A 5,342-nucleotide genomic window follows, 5' to 3' on the forward strand; every position below is an offset into this window, starting at 1 on the left:
CTGAAGCCAACCTCGATTTCCCTGGCCAGAAGCGCTTGCTTTCGCTCTCCTCTCAACCTCCCATTGCACTTCTCTACACTTCTCCTGGGGTACTGTGGGACAAGTGGAACTCTGCTTTAAAGCACATTCGTTTGTGTTCTTTGTTTTATGTCCCCTGCCAGGCTGAGCTCCTTAAAGCCAGAAACATGTCTTCATTCATCTTTGTGAGCAGGTTGGGGTAGAGGAGAAAGCATCCATTTTACAGTCAGACAAAAATGGATTTAAATTCTATCTTCTCCTCTCTGAACTTCCATTTCCCCCAAATAATAACACCTGCCTCACAGGAGTGGTCTTGGAAAAAAGCAGGTAAAATCATTGGGCACAGAGAACAAAACCCACAGAATAGGAGAAAATATTTGCAAATGGTATATCTGATAAGTGTTTTGTGTTCAAAATACACAAAGAACTCTTAGAGCCCAACAACAAAGAAGACGACCCATTTTTTTTGAATGGGCGAAGAATTTGAAGAGACATTGCTCTGAGGTACAAAGGACCGATAGGCTCATGAAAAGACGCTCACCACCATTAGCCACCAGAGAAACACAGATCAAAAACCACAATGAGAAACACACACACACACACACACACACACACACACTGAGCTTTCTGTGCTACCCACACGGTGTTGTTCTGGGTTCCTGTCATAACTTTCACGATTTCCAGAGCCCTTGGTGTCCTGTAGATGAAGGAGGAGGCTGTCCTTAAATTCCTTGCAGCAGGAACCCTTCTAGGTGGCACCAAGCTTGACTTCCAAGTGGAACAGTACATCTACAAAAGGAAAAGTGAAGGCATCTACATCTTAAATCTGAAGAGAACCTGGGAGAACCTTCTGCTGGTGGCTTGTACCATTTTTGCCACTGAAAACCTGGCTGATGCCAGTGTCATATCGTCCAGGAATAGTGGCCAGCGAGCTGTGCTGAAGTTTGCTGTTGCTACCGGAGCCACTCCTACTGCTGGCCGCTTCACTCCTGGAAGCTTCCCTAGCCAGCTGGCGGCAGCCTCCCAGGAGCCATGACTTCTGGTGGTGACCGGTCCCAGGGCTGACCACCGGCCTGTCACAGAGGTGTCTTATGTTAACCTGCCTGCCATCGCTCTGTGGAACACAGACTCTCCTCTGGGCCATGTGGGCATTGCCATCCCGTGCAACAACAAGGCAGAACCCTCAGTGGGTCTGATGTGGTGGGTGCTGGGCCAGGAAGTTCTTTCTGCGCATGCGTGCCATCATCTCCCATGAGCACCCAGGGGAGGTCATGCCTGATCTCTACTTCTACAGCGATCCTGAAGAGGTTGAAGAGGAAGAGCAGGCCACTGCTGAAAAGGCTGTGTCCAAGGAGGCATTTCGAGGTGAATGGACTGCTCCAGCTCCTGAGTTTACTGTTACTCAACCCAAGGTCACAAACTGGTCTGAAGGTGTGCATGTGCCCTTGGTGCCTTTCCAGAAGTTCCCTATTGAAGACTGGAGCGCTCAGCCCACTACAGAAGACTGGTCCGCATCTCCCACTGCTTTGGCCACTGAATGGATAGGAACAACCATTGGGTGGTCTTTGGGGATGCAAAATGGTGTGGCCACTTGGGAAAACAGTTTGAAATTTTCTCAAAATGTTAAACATAGAGTTACCACATGACCCGGGAATTCCACTCCTAGGTATATAGCCAAGAGAAATGAAAACATATGTCCACCAAGAAACATGTACATGAATGTTCATAGCAGCATTATCTGTAATAACCAAAAAGTAGAAATAATCAAATGTTCATCTGTTGATGAATGGGCAAACAAAATGCACCATATCCACCCAATGGAGTATTATTCAGCCACAAAAAGGAATAAAGTGCTGATCCATGCTAAAACATGGATAAACCTTAAAAACATTATACCACGTTATGCTAAATGAGACACAAAAGGCCACATATCGTGGGGCGCCTGGGCGGCTCAGTTGCTTCAGCGGCCGACTCTTGATTTTGGCTCAGGTCATGATCTCAGGGTCGTGAGATTGAACCCCCTATTGGGCTCCATGCTGGGTGTGGAGCCTGCTTAAGTTCCTCACTCTCCCTCTTCTTCTGCCCCTTCCCCCCTGCATGCACGCCCTCTCGCTTAAAAAAAAAAAAAAAGACCACATATTGTGATTTCACTTATATAAAATTCCAGAATAGGCAAATTCATAGAGTCAAAAAGCAGAGTAGTGCTTGCCAGGGGCTGGGGCATGTGTTGGGGGAAGGGGAGTGACTACTAACAGGTATGAGGTTTTTCTGAGGGAGAATGAAAATGTTCTAAAATTAGATTGTGGTGGGACGCCTGGGTGGCTCAGTTGGTTAAGCCTCTGACTCTTGATTTCAGCCCAGGTCATGATCTCAGGGTTGTGAGATGGAGCCCCGAGGTGGGCTCCTCACTGGGCGTGTAGGCTGTTTTAAGATTCTCTCTCTCCCTTTCCCTCTGCCCCTACACCCTTCTCTCTCCCTCTCTAAAAATACAGTAAATAAAAAATAAAATTCGATTGTGGTGATGGTTGCACAACTCTGTTAATTAAAAATCACTGAACTGTACATTTTTAAAGGGAGAATTTTATGATACGTGAATTTTATCTCAATAAGGCTAGTTAAAAAAAAACCAAATACCTTCCACAGAGTGTAGCACATAAGAGCAAATACAGTAATAATAACTAACACATCTATGGAGCTCATCATGTGCCAGGCACTGTGCTAAGCATTTTACATGTATGAGCTCACTTAATCCTCATGACAATCCTATGAGGTAGGTAGTGTTATTACCTCCATGTTACGGGTAAGGAGAATGAAACCCAGAGGTTGAATGACTTGCCCAGGGTCACACGGAGGCATAGCCGGGATGCTCAGATGTTTCCTTCTCGCTTCTTTATACCTTTTCTCAGAGCTTTATACAAAAAAGGTGCCCCATAAGTGTTAACACATCCATCAAATACTTCTATTCATCCAGTGAATACTTACAGAGTATTTATTATGTTCTAGGCAATACCTGCATTCTCATCTTTATCCTTGCTTCTTTCATTCAGATTCCCTGTGGGGCATGGGGCAAATGGGTAGGAACATTCATTCACAAAATACTTGTTAAGTCTCTACTATGTGTCAAGCACTGTTCTAGACACTGAGGATAGAGTAATGAACAAAATAGACAACAATCCCTAACCTCATGACGCTAACAAATCTAGTGGGACAGAGAGACAATAAACAAATAGAATATACAGAACATGCTGGATGGTATACCAGATTGAATAGTAGCCCTCAAAACTTGATGCCCACCTTGTGCATGCAAGCTTATTTGGAAATAAAGGTCTTGGCAGATGTCATCAAGTTAAGGTGAGGTCATGCTCTATTAGTGTGGGTCCTAATCCAATGACTGGTGTCCCTCTAGGAAGAGGGAAATGTGGGCATAGACACACACACACACACGCGCGCGCATGCGCGCGCGCCCGAGGAGAATGACATGTGAAGACAGAGGCAGAGATTGCCGTCTACAAGCCAAGGAATGCTAAGGATTGCCAGCAGCCACCAGAAGGTAGGAAGTGACAAGGAAGGATTCTTCCCTAGAGACTTCAGAGAGAGAGCATGGCCCTGCCAGCACCTTGATTTCAGACTTCTGGCCCCCAGAACCCTGAGAGAATAAGTTTCCATTGCTTTAAGTCACCCAGTTTGGGGTGCTTTGTTACAGCAGCCCTAGGAGATGGACACAGGTAGTGATAGGTGCTCTGGAGAAAGACAAAACAGGGAAGGAGGATGGAGGGCCCTGGGTGAATCAGACATAGCCTGTGCCCTCAGGGAGCTCCCCATCTAGTCAGAGAGCTGTAACCATGGGTCACAAACGGGACTAACCAGACAATGTGTAAAGCGCCAGAGCAGAGGCACTGCAGGACTGGGGTGCTGGGAGGTCTTTATGGCTGTGAAGGTGTTTGAGCTGAGCTTAGGGTTTCAACAGGTCCAAGCGGAAGAGCTGGAAAATACCTGTTGAAGGGAACCACGTGTGGCGGGAGGAAAGGAACAGTCAGTAAAACCGTGTGTGTTTAGGGAGCCACACACAGTTTGGTTGAAGAGAGCACAAGAGATGCGTGCGTGAGCAGGGGTGTGTGTGTGTGTGTGTGTGTGTGTGTGTGTTGTAAGGGATAGGAGGTAGTGGGAAGACATGGCTTGATTTCGCTTAGAGAAGACTCCATTGCTAAGCTGGAGCATCAGGACCTTCCCTTATAGGCAATGAAAAGGCATGGAACATTTTTAAGCAAGAGAGTAACATGGTAGGTGGCGAGGGCGGTCCACATGGATATCATATGTACCAAATATTACACACTACGAGGTGAGTTTTGTCTTGGTTCATTGTTGTTCAGCAGAAACTGTGGTACGTTTGTTTTCTCCTGCCTGCTGGCTCCCAGGGTCATTTCCCAGAAGCCCCAGCACCTGGTGTGATTGCTCTTATTCTCCTTATCCTAGGGTCAACTTTGCCAAGGAATATGGAGCCAGAGCAGGAAAGAGCCCTGAAAACCACATCTCGCCACTACCAGTATCTAGTCAACAAGAACTCGTCATGATAATGAGAGCCAGGAAATATTTTCCTCAGATGCAAAGGTAGCATCTGTTCAAATTGGTTTTTCCTATTGGGTTCTCACAGCTCTGTCCATAAACAGATCTTCTCTTATACCGGTTAGCTGCCAGACACGAGATGGGAAAATCAAAAATTAAAAAACAACAACGACAACAACAAGCAATCATTGGTCTTTCCATCAAAGAGTTTACAGGTCCAGAATGTCAGAGCTGAAGGGACGTTAGAGATTAACTCACTTTTCAGATGAGGACACTGAGGACCCCAGAGAAATGATTTGCACATACTTGCTGTGTGACCACTAGGCTACAGTTCCTTACTTGGGCGATTTCCTGAGGTCTGGTGTTCCAAAGAGTCTTAAGATTGCAGACTTTAAAGAGCAGAACGCTAAGAAGGTGACTGTGAGGAACCTAGGAGAAAGAAGAAGGGAAAAGGAAGTCTCTCATCTCTGTGGGGATCCCTAAAGAGATAGCGGTGCTTAAAACTGAGACAGCATTTAGTTAATTAATTAATCATCCTTCCAGCCCTCTTTCCCCTAGTGGGGGAAGGGGCAAGATATATCCAAAGTACCTGTCAGTCTTGAACAGTCTCACAGAAAGCAATCCTAATAGGCTAGTCGGGAGTTTTGTTTCAGGAAAAATTTTCTCTCTGAAGATGATTTGTAAGCTTGATCCTGTCAGAACATAAAACCACATAACCCAATGTGTTTCCAAATTTGTCCTAGCTGCCATAAAATTTTGAG

The 5,342-nt window shown here is 45.9% G+C and overlaps 1 pseudogene; it reads left to right on the forward strand.

Moving 5' to 3' along the window:
* The first annotated feature begins 700 nt into the window (after positions 1-700).
* LOC123843858 (small ribosomal subunit protein uS2-like) lies at positions 701-4,589 on the forward strand (annotated as a pseudogene).
* The last annotated feature ends 753 nt before the right edge of the window (positions 4,590-5,342 follow it).

The sequence above is a fragment of the Mirounga angustirostris genome, unplaced genomic scaffold (genome assembly GCF_029215605.1).
Source record: "Mirounga angustirostris isolate CCGP_5_RB_7025 unplaced genomic scaffold, mMirAng1.0.hap1 SCAF_11, whole genome shotgun sequence".
Taxonomy (NCBI): Eukaryota; Metazoa; Chordata; class Mammalia; order Carnivora; family Phocidae; genus Mirounga; species Mirounga angustirostris.